General features: G+C 46.0%; 1 long non-coding RNA gene across 1 annotated transcript; it reads left to right on the forward strand.

The window, feature by feature from the left end:
- The first annotated feature begins 2,734 nt into the window (after nt 1–2,734).
- Nucleotides 2,735–6,447, forward strand: LOC123612154 (uncharacterized). The gene is made up of 4 exons (XR_006719357.2): nt 2,735–2,872; nt 3,369–3,567; nt 4,419–4,458; nt 5,658–6,447. It is a non-coding gene; the product is annotated as an uncharacterized LOC123612154 (long non-coding RNA).
- The last annotated feature ends 5,133 nt before the right edge of the window (nt 6,448–11,580 follow it).

Below are 11,580 nucleotides of genomic sequence, written 5' to 3' on the forward strand. Positions count from 1 at the left end.
TACTGTCCCTAAAACAGAAGGTGGGGTCCTTAGCCCCCAAGAAGCCATGGTGATATGTAAGCAAAGCTCCAGCCCCTAGGCGGGGTGGTCCACCTGGGGTGCGCCCCACCCTTCTGCTATTGTCAACCCAATGGCATCTGGGAACACCAAGTCCCTTCAGATAAGATCAGCTCAAACTTCCATCCTCATCTTGGGGAAACTGCAGTGCCCTCCCCAAGCCCGGAAACTTCTCAAGAGGTCATGGGTCTCATAGTCTCCTCCAGCACTAACTGAGTGGCTCCACTAAACTTGCCATAATTTCCATTCTTGACACCCCATCCCATGGATACTAATTTATCTCTACACTGGCATTGACCGGATGGGGAAACTCAACCCCTTTCATTAACTGAGTGCTTTTCAAACTGCAGGTTCCATCCATTGGTGGATCATAAAAGCAGTGTAGTAGGTCACAACCAGCATTCCTTTTTAATTAACTAGAAAATATCAGAGTTCATCGGTTGAATCCCAGCAATGCAAATTTTACAACAAATACCAGGCTTCATTGCTCCCTCCCGTGTGGGAGAGACGGGTGGGTGTATGATGAACACACACAGGGGCTAGAAACGCATCCTTTGCTCTCTCAGTCTTTTGCTCATGGAAGCCTCATTCTATTTCTCAACTTGTGATGGTCAATTTGACGATTATCATAATGGAAGGATTAATTTGGTGTCCTTTGATTTTATTGTATGATCATTTGAGTTTTCCTGACAGCAAAATTGTGGAGTCATTCAACTGAGTTTTGATTTGTTGAGAGCTTAGTTAAGCCACCCCATACAATTGCTGCCTCAGCATCTCTTTTGTGTGGCCAAGCGGCCCGCAGGGCCTTGGACTGACTGGCACTTGCTCCTCCTGTGAGCACAGACCTGAAGAACAGCCCATAAGAGTCACAAGCAAATCAGTTCCCAGTACAACTTCCCCAGCAGCCCTTGTGAGCAGGTCTTTCTTGCCTCTCAGGAAAGCGTTTTCCCCTAGTGCGCTCTGACCAAAACCCTGCTCTTTTTGGTTTGAATTGGCCGATCCAGCCTTAGCCCAAGAATCCCAAAGCACTCCTAGGATTAATTAGGATTCTCGGATCCTAATTTAGGCACGTGCCCCGGATCCTGCCACACATGCTGTCTGCACCCTGCCTGAATCTTCCCACATTGCCCCTTCAGGTGGCCTGTGTACCTCTCCCAGGACCTCTCCATTTCCATTTCTGTCTCTGGCCTGTTGTTGAACTGTGGGTCACCATCCCATGACACTGTGGCTCTACTGAACAACTGTTAGTTTAACAGAGTCACAACAGGTTACAAATTTGCAAGATCTTTTTCAGAACGTATACTATTGAGCATGCCATTTTTTGAGTTTCTCAACAATTGTTATCTTTTCATAGAAACAGCATAAATTGTCCTAAAAATGACATTTTATTACTAGAAGACAAAAAGAATGATGAGGTGAGGAAGAGCTGGGCGATACAGGAGCGACCAGGCAGAAGGGACCAGCGGAGTCCTTAAGCAGGTGAGAGGGGCAGGACCAGGGCACAGGTGGAGAGCCAGCCTTGGGGAGGGGACTTGGTAACTTCTCTCTCAAGTTACAGAGGACAAGAGAGCATGTGGTACAGGTGCAGACAAGATCACAGATCTGGTTGGTGATGCCTACCAGAGTTCTCTTCCCATTGCCTTCATTTTCGCGGTGAAGTTAGCAGCAAGGCTATAGGGAGAGGGGAGAGCGCACTGGGGGTCTTAGAAAAGAGAAGAAAGTGAGATCGTTCTCTCAGAGGGTGGAGAATGAATGGACGAGGTAAACAAAGTCACTTTGCCAGGCAGGGCTGAGCGCCTACTTGAGATCCGTGGTCATGAATTTAAAGTAAGGCCAGGCACCAGGTTGCGTGCTCTCCGTAAGCCAGTCAGCTGCTTGGTGCAGATGTGGAATACTGAGAGAGCTGGAGCTTACCAGGGTCGGAGTATCCCTGGGAGTTGCAGCTTCGTGTAAGTTCGCTGTGGCTGAACCAAGCAAGAAAGCATATGGAGATTTCTACAGAAATTACGATTCCAAAAAAGATTTTGAGGAGATGAGGAAGGCTGGTGTCTTTCAGAGTGCAAAGTGATCTTGGAACGTAAAGAGTTTCTTTGGGTTGCACTCCAGGGAAGTTTGTCACTTAACTGTGTTCCTGAGCTAGGAAACTATGAGCGATGAATATCTGGGCTAAGGAATGGTTTCTCTTGATAAACAATTAACAAATGCTGAGAAGGGTGAAAACAAGAAGGGGGAGACAAAGGAGCTGAGTGGCAGGAAAGGAAATGTATGCAAAACAGTCTGTGAAATCGCAGCTGGGTAAGGAGGGAAGAGAGGGCAACGGAAAGAAATTAGCCGGATGGGAGGTTTCAGATGGGCCAAAGAATTATCGGAGTTGGCTCACTGGAGGGAGTGGGCTAGAATAGAAGATGGTGGCCAGAAAGCACCTGAAGTTGAGACTTTGAGATGCAGAAAGAATGGGCATTACAAAGTCTAGGGACTGGCCACAGGATAAAAGGCTGATGTGGGTCAGGACATGAGATCCTTGCAACTGAGAGGCCAAGGGTTGGATGAATCATCCATGTGGATATTCAGAATCCTAAAAAGAATGACGAAAGTGGTGGTGCAGTGGTGGAAAGACTGAAATCCACGTGCTAAAATTATCAAATAAATGAGGAGGCATGAGGGGGAGGCAGGCAGATGACATTCACGGAGCACTGGGAGGTGGCAAAGCCCTGTGGCCCTGGAAGACTTTAAAGGGGGAGGAACAAAGCCCTGGCAGAAGCAGTGGGAAGCGAGGGGGTGACCCCACCCACCTCCAGGCTGCGGAGTGAAGAAGGTAAGAGAGAAAAAAGAAATGAAGAGACACCACTTGAGGGGGCTGTGGGGGATTTCTGTTGGAGCTGCCAGAGATGAAGGAAACCTTGAGAAAATAATTTGAGGCTCTAAGCAGTTTTGCCGGTGACAGACCATGAGTCCAGGAGGCGTGGTGGGAGGGTTTGGGGGGCTGGGAGGCTCCAAGCTCCAATCAAAGAAGGGGCAGGGGCTTTAAAGACCACAGAGGGAGGGTGACAGGGAACAGTCTAGAATGTTGGCCTTCTCAAGGCTTCCAAGGTCAACAGGCCATACTGTGGACACACGATGGGAAATAAGTCCCAGTGGATGACAATTTATAATTGCTGCCTCTTCAGGGACTGGCCTCTGCGTGCTGAGTCGGGGAGTGCTGAGGAAAAGACACAAGGATCTCTCGAGAAGCAAGTGGAAGCCAAATTGCTGAATTTCTGATCTGAATTAATCAGGAGCTTTCCTCCTTCTCAATTTCTCTTTGCCAACAGGGGCCCAACTTCCCAGCCTAGGGAAGCCGGTGGGAGCCTCAGACCATCCAGCTCCTTGGACCCACTGCAAACTTGAGCTCATCTCTGTGCTAGTGAAATACACCTCTTTCAATCCACCTAACCAGGCTGTGGAAATCAATATTGGGGGACAGTTCTGCCTGAACTGGTGCAACACTAAGGGTTTTTCATAGCATGAGCAGTAAGTAAAAAGATCGAAGTTTTATTTTCAGTTAAAACACTCAGACGCCTGCCTGTGGGAGACACACAACGTGGGAAAGGAAACATGAAATGGGGAAATATAACCAGAGCCAGAGGCCATTGTATTAATTATCATTTTTTCTTTTTCTGAAGATTGTGGACATCCCAGATCTTGTCTTTTCACACGTCTCTGCCTTTAAGCAAGGCTATTGCCACTGACATGTGCTTCTTTGCCTTCCCTGCCTGAAGAATTCCTACTCAGGCTGGCAGACCCCATTCAAATGCTGTCTCCCCTTTTAAGCCCTCCTAGGTCGCCCCTCCTCCTCTGGCTGAGTCAGCCGTTCCTTCAACACATCCCCAGTTACTTTGCAGTTTGTAATTGGCCCCTGTGTGTCTCCAACTCACCCTGCACCAGCCCGGCTCCCTCCTCTGGCTCCACCTTACCTAATCCCTTACCTCCTCCTCGCCACTCTTCACCTGGCTTCATTCTCTGGGTCCCGGTCTTCTTATCCTTCAACTTTCTGCTTACAAATCAATCCTTCAGAGGCTTCTTTGGCCCCTTACTTAGAAGAGGTCCGCCCTGTTCATCTTTCTCAGTTCCCTGTTTGTTTCCTTCAAGCCCTGATCTCGGCTGATGGTGTCACTCGCTATCTCTCCCACACAAGCGCACAGCCAGGCTGCAGCCCTTGCCCCACACCTGTCCCATCTTCTGCAAATAGCTCTCTCCTCTCACCGATAAATCCAGAGATAAGTACCACCTAGAAGTGAAAAGAATCACTGTCAATCTATCTTCCATCGCCCAAGCGGCAATTTTTTAACCTGAAACTGCATTTTAACTTCTCTTTTTTTCAGCATCAACAACTGGAAGAAACTCAGGTCATCACTGTTCAGAGTAAGTGCTAGGTTTCTGAATATATTTTAGCCTAGTAAAGAGGCCGGGAGGATGGGTGCAGGGACCACAGCTGCTCCCTTCAGCCGGAGCTGAGGCTGGAGGAGGAAGAACTGCTTCTAACTCCCTCCTTAGGGCCCCGGACCACCCACCGCAGCTCTGCCTGCTTTGACATCTCCTGAAGCCAAGACTTAGATAATTTATTTGAAGTCAGAGGCTGGAGAAAGAGGTCCACCCAGGATTAGGAATCCCCCATTCTGTTCACTCTGGAGCAGCCAGGAGGAACTTCTCAAAATGCAAATCTGATCCAGCCCCTCTCCTGCTTATAAACCCCTTCACACAAGACTTACATTGCTCATAGGATGAAATGAAAACCTCTTAACCAAGACAGGGAGGCTCTGAATGGTATGAACCCTGATCATACCTACGATTGCAACCTACCCCTCTTGGGGTCTCTGTGGACCCTGTAAGTAACATCCCTTTTCCCCATCCCAGTTCCGGACAGTGGAGAGAGAGAACAGAGGAGTAAGTAGCTGGAGACCATAATGGCGTCTTTGTTCATGATAAAGGCAGCTTGGAGGGTGTGGCTGGAACCGGCACTGGTGTGCTTCTGTGCTCTGAGCCCCAGAATTAGGGAGGCTTCCCTCCCCAGGGAGGCAGTGCTGATGGGGGCAGGCCAGCCCATGGGCAGAGCCTTTCCCCGGAGGACCAGAGGAATCTCACACTCCCTGCACAGGCAGCTGCCTCCATCAGAGATAAGGAGGACTCTGGGCTGGACCTGCTACCACAGAGGCATTCCTACCCCACTCCAAAGAAGGCGAGTGAATGACACTGGAAGAGGCCAGGAATGCTAGAATTAATGCAGCTGCCTCCATGTGGGAGAAAACATCAGGGGAGGGAAAAGCAGCCCCGTTCACACAACCCTCCCCCACTCCTTCTCTCCGGCCACCTCTCTCCCTTCAGTCCCGCATGCTAACCTCTGTCACCAGACAGGCCCTTTGAACAGTGTTCCTCTGCTGGAATGTTCTGCCCTCCCCTCACAGCCCAGTTAACTCCTGCTGATCCCTCAGCACTCAGCTGGAGCATCACGTCCTCAGGAGACGCATTCCTGCCTCCTCACCTCCCCCTCACCTCTGCCACCCCAGAACAGTCTCTCGGGCCCCCTCTCCTTGGTAGAATTCATCATGGTTGTAATCTTACAGGGCGTATGTGATTGCTTGGTTAACATCTACCTTCACCACTAGTCCATAAGCTTCATGAGGGCACAGCCTGGCAGAGTGCTTGACACAGAGGAGGCCTTTGAGAAATATTTGTGGAATGGAATGAATGAATGAACAAATACATCTTGGAGACAAGTCAATTAATCCTTGCTCACCTGGGCATATATATCAGGAGGGAACTCTAATTCAAAAAGACACCTGCACCCCAATGTTCATAGCAGCACTGTTTACAATAGTCAAGACATGGAAACAACCTAAATGTCCAACGACAGACGACTGGATAAAGAAGCTGTGGTATATTTATACAATGAAATACTACTCAACCATAAAAAAGAATAAAATAATGCCATTTGCAGCCACATGCATGGACCTGGAGATCGTCATTCTAAGTGAAGTAAGCCAGAAAGAGAAAGAAAAATACCATATGATATCACTTATGTGTGGAATCTAAAATAAGAAAAAAGAAGACACCAATGAACTTATCTATAAAACAGAAACAGACTCACAGACATAGTAAACAATTTTATGGTCACAAGAGAGGAAAAGGGGTGGGAAGGGATAAATTGGGAGTTTGAGATTTGACATTTACTATATGTAAAGTAGATAAACAACAAGTTTATTCTGTATAGCACAGGGAACTATATTCAATATTGTGTAGTAACCTATAAGGAAAAAGAATATGAGAATGAATATATGTATGCATATGTATAACTAAAACATTATGCTGTACACCAGAAACTGACACACTGTAAATTGACCATACTTCAATAAAAAAAACCCTTGCATCAGCTCTGTGAGATTGGTATTTTTCCCATTTCACAAATGTAGAAAATGAAGCTCAGAGAGGTTAAGTGACTTGCCCAAGGTCACACAGCTCCTAAGCAGCAGAGCTTTCTCTGACTCCCATGTCCATGCCCTTAAAACATTGCCCCCTTCTGAAGATAGAAAATTACTCCTAGAACTCTTGCATGTACTTAAATGTCTGTTGGGAATACATACAGCTGAAGATAATACGAACTCCAGCTTACAGCAGTTCCAACAAATCAAGATGTCATTTCCTCATATTACAAAATATCTGGAGGCAGCCCATCACTGGTGTTGGTTCAGTGGATGGGTTGTGTTAGGCCATCTCTGCAAATGCCTTGACTTTTCCCACATGATTTCTGTTTTCTGGTTGCGAAAGGGTGGTGGGATCTCTAGATACCATATCCATACCCACATCAAGAAGAGTGGGAAGAAGTAGCATTCGTGATGGCCATCTCTTCTTACAAGAAAGAAAGGTCAAACTTTCTCAGAACCACTCTCAGACTGTCTTCCTCTCACATCTCATTGACAAGACTACTCATATGACCACCTTCCTTCACAAGATACTTGAAAAGCGAATATTTAGCTTTTTGAGCCTCTATGGAGTAAGCAAGCAAGGAGTCTAGAGATGAGCACTAAACTGGCCAACCAGTAACATCTGCCACAATCACCTAAACTGTCAGTGTGCCTTCTAGTCATTGTGCACGTATCTGTCTCCCTCACAAGTAAGTCAATTCTCACTCAGTTTGTGTCTTCAAAGTTCTACAAAGTAAGTAGGAGATCAATAAACATGTTCTGTGGAGTTCAGTGTCCCATTCCCCAGCTCCTGCTCCAGGGCTGACTCCTAGAGAAGAGACTGTCTGTCTTCGAGGAGGGCCCCTTACCAATTCACAACCACCCTGGCGATGGGAGGAATGCATGTTGCCAAATGTGTGTAGGCTTCTGGGCTCCTAGCAGTCTTCAGAGCTTCCTGCAGAAATCCTGGAGCAGAGATCTAAGGAAGGATGTGGGCAGACTTCAGGGGAGGCCAGACTTTCAGCTTAAATTTTCAGTATGACCCAAGGGCCTTTATTGAGCTTTGTTAGTAGAAAGAACATAGATAAAGAACATAGAACTCTTTCTCTCTTTTTTCTTTTTTTTTTGGAGGGGGGAGGTAATTAGGTTTATTTATTTACTTATTTATTTAATGGAGGTACTGGGGATTGAGCCCAGGACCCTGCGCCTGCTAACCATGAGCTCTACCACTGAGCTATACCCTCCCCCCCCGAGCTATACCCTCCCCTTAGAACACAGATCTCTAAGTTAGGAGACCTAATTCTAGTCTAGGATTTGCAAATAACTTAAGTACAGTCTTAGAAAAGTTTCTTCACACACCTCTGGGCCTCAGGGTCTTCATCTGTGAAATAGTAACCATCCAACAATGGGTCCCTAGGACACAGTTTTTTTTATTATTATTAAAGCATAGTCAGTTTACAACATTGTGTTGATTTCTGGTGTATAGCACAGTAATTCAGTTATGCATATATATTCCTTTTCATGTCCTTTTTCATTATAGGCCATTACAAGGTATTGAATACAGCTCCCAGTGCTAGACAGCAGGACCTTGCTGTTTACCTGTTCCATGCATAATAGTTAGTATCTACAATCCCTGAATTCCTGACTTATCCCCCGACTCCCGTTCCCCGCCCTGGAAACCACAAGTTCATTTTCTATGAGGAGACAGTTTCTTAGAACTGGAAGGAACATTAATCCTTCCTTTTAGACATTAGGAAATGGGATTATAGAGAAGAAAAGTGACGTGTACAAGGTTTCCCAGCTACAGTGAATTGGAGCTGTCTAAATGAATGTTTATATACAAACATAAGAAACATCATGGCAAACCACACAACCATGAACTCCGTCACATTCTGCCAGTTGGTGGCTTGCTGCTGACTTTGAAGAGTCTCAAAAACACCTCCAAGCTGACGACGTATCACTGATATCCTCACTGAATCAGACTCAAGGAGTCAAATTACACTGAGCAACATGTGTCCTGAGGGGATCTTCTCACTTCTATGTACATCAACAACAGTGCAGGGGCCAGCAACGCTGGTGTCAGAGCTTGTCTGCAGGCAATCGCTGTGCCTCTTAATTAGTCCTGGTGAAAGTCTGGGCTCATCACAGCTGCCCTGCTTCATGCCCCTCTTAGGTCTAAATCAGAGGCACCCAAACCCAACGTGGCAGTAACTGACAGTATCAGCCACTGAGAAAACACAAAAGGTCGAAAGCTACTCTGAATTCAGCCATGCTTCTCAGTAAACTTGTATTTCACTCATCCAAGCAGTCATTTTAAAGTGTCATGACTTATCATTCATTTAGTGCAGAGAGTCAATGCTTGCTTCGCATAGTTTGGGAAACGCCGTTCTAGAAGTCAACAGACAAGGTAATCAACATGCCATTCAAGCTTTAAAAAAGATTGATGCGTAGGTTCCGTTCTAGAGATTCTGATGTAATTGGGCTTGAGGGCAACCTGGGCGTCAGGAGTTTTAAAGTCTCCACCAGTGACTCTAAGTGCACTTAGAGGTCAAGTACCAGAGCTTCAGAAAAACATCATCCACCTTAAGAGGAAGGAGGGCTACTCGAACAAGGACGTGCACCCTCTTCCCTTGTCTTCAGTGAATGTGCGCCCACTGCTGTTGGCTGAACAAAGAGTTAGGAACCAGGAGATAGGGAACTCAGGGAGAAAGAATAATAAACAGAGAACAATGAGCTAAACCACAGACACCAGCACTGTAGTTCAGAGAGGCAAACCTCTTCTGCCCTCGGCTGGGACGTTCTGGCAGGGAGCCAAAGTGCTGCGTCATGGGACCTGGCAACTAAGCTCTGGGAGAAGCAATATATTGATCCAGCAGGGTCAGGAAATCCTTGAAGGGAGAGAGAAAGCTCTCCTCATCCACTAACTCACTCACTCTGCTAACGAGGAACCCCAAATGGGAGACAGGACCAGTTCCCAGAGTGAGGGCCGGAGGCTGCAATGAAAGCAGTAAGTGGGAAAATCCGGAAACCGATGACCAGCAAGTTTGTTTATATTTTGCTCCAGGACAGGGAGACCTTTGCTCAGTGTCTGTTTTCCACATGTCCCAACAGTGAGTAAAGGGTAAAAGAAAAAAGAAAACGGAATTTTAAGGCGTACAGACCATTAAAGCCCTATTGGTCAAACACCTCCTTTGCTTGGTGCCAGACGTTTACCATTCACGTAGCCACAGCAGCTTGAAATGAAAAACACTGACCTATAAAGATTACTTTATGGGTAACAGTCCCAAAGGCAACCTCATTGGAATAATTTTGCCATCATCTGGGCGCCATGTTTTCCAGGCCAGCACTGAGTTAATTTAAAATAAATGACCACTTCAGTGTATTTGTGCCGTATAAGATGGGGTGTAATTTCAAGGGAAAGGTAGATGCTTAATGGAGCAGTGAAACATGTACGGAGCCAACACCTGTTTTATACAATAATTCTGGGCTTTCTACAAACGTATCATTAAGTTGCAAATACTTGTTGGGAGCCGAGATTTTGCTCTATAAACAATCTTAGCTTGTGAAAGCCTTTGAGAATTTTCTTGATTTGAAAACGCATTTAATGATCTGTAAAGGGCAAAAGAAAAGTGCTGAAATCCACTACAAATAATAATTCCCATGTCCAACATGGCAAAATAATGACATATTGGTAATCATTAGGCTTTGTGTTTATCTAGAGTCTTTCTCCAAGAAGGGGGTGCTGCATGACTCTACAGCAACGTTGAAAATCACCTTTGAGTAAATAGTCACTGCCTAAGTTAGGTCTTGAACAAACAGGCAGGTGGGGAGGTTCTCTGGGTGCTGACATTTCCCTCCTCCTGACTCTTCCCTCATTCTCCTATTTTCCCATTTTTCTGACATCTCCTGTTAGATCCCAGCTTCAGCTAGAAGTGGCAGAAATGATACCTCTTTACTCTCTTTCTCTGAATTGATTCTTCCATGTAACAAATATACAGTGGCTCTCATTACTGTCAGAGAAAATTCAGAATAAACTTTGAATTCATCTATTCACTTTGAAACTGCAAACAACCCAAAGGTTGTACTGTTGGGTCTGATTCTGACCCCTTTTAGGGCTCTGAGAGAAATAAGGTCTCCAAAGTACCAGTTCATCCATTTACCCTAAAAGTCAGTCTGGTGTGGTCAAGTGCAGATCAGGGCAGCTGGACTTGTCCCTGTCTTCCCTGGACTGACTTGTTGCTGACTTTTGTGATTTCTTTCTCTGTGATGTTGGCAAAATCCGTCCTTGTCTCCACATTCAACTCCACACCTCCATTTAGAACTGTGTCTACCTGGGCATGGGAGAGGCCTCAGAAGTCAGTACACAGATGATCCTTCAGAACAACATTCTTCAAACATTTGTTCAACATTTAATTAATGGAAGTAAAGAGAAGCTCTTTTTCTATGAATAAAAATTGTCTGTTTTTCTACGTTCAAAAATGAGGGATCACGGACCATGGTCTTCTGAATCAGAAAACCCCTCAGAAGCAAATCGAACCATGCAAAGATGTAGACAGTGAAATAAATCACTCTAAAATGAATTGCTTACTCCCACTAAACAGTACTATGTCAGGTACTACTGAGTTTCAAAATAGTCAATCACTACCAATGCCAGTTTCCCACAACTGTCAACAGGAGTTAGTCTCAAGGTTGACGGTACGGACAGAACGTGCAACTTACACACGCATGTTGCAAAGATACTCAGAGACGGCAGTGTGGGGTGAGTCTTTAATTTCCGCTCTAGAGCTTGCTTTAGAGGGAGCAGAATCAATCTGCATCTGGCCAGTTCTGGAAGACGCCACATGGAAACCTGAGTTACTCTGCACCATATTTCCCGAACGTTCTCATTGACAGAGCGGCACCCGGGCAGCTTCCCAGCCAGCAACGCACTAAATCTAGCTCCTTCCCCCCGTTCATCGAACATGAGGGCTGCTGCTGATTTCTCATCATTCCCTTCCATTAGTGAATGGAAGTCCTCTCCTCCATTTTCTCTCTCTTCAAATAAATTCCAGTTAATCGGAAATTACCTTGCCCTGCCTCCCATTTC

This window comes from Camelus bactrianus, chromosome 25 (genome assembly GCF_048773025.1).
Source record: "Camelus bactrianus isolate YW-2024 breed Bactrian camel chromosome 25, ASM4877302v1, whole genome shotgun sequence".
In the NCBI taxonomy this organism is placed as follows: Eukaryota; Metazoa; Chordata; class Mammalia; order Artiodactyla; family Camelidae; genus Camelus; species Camelus bactrianus.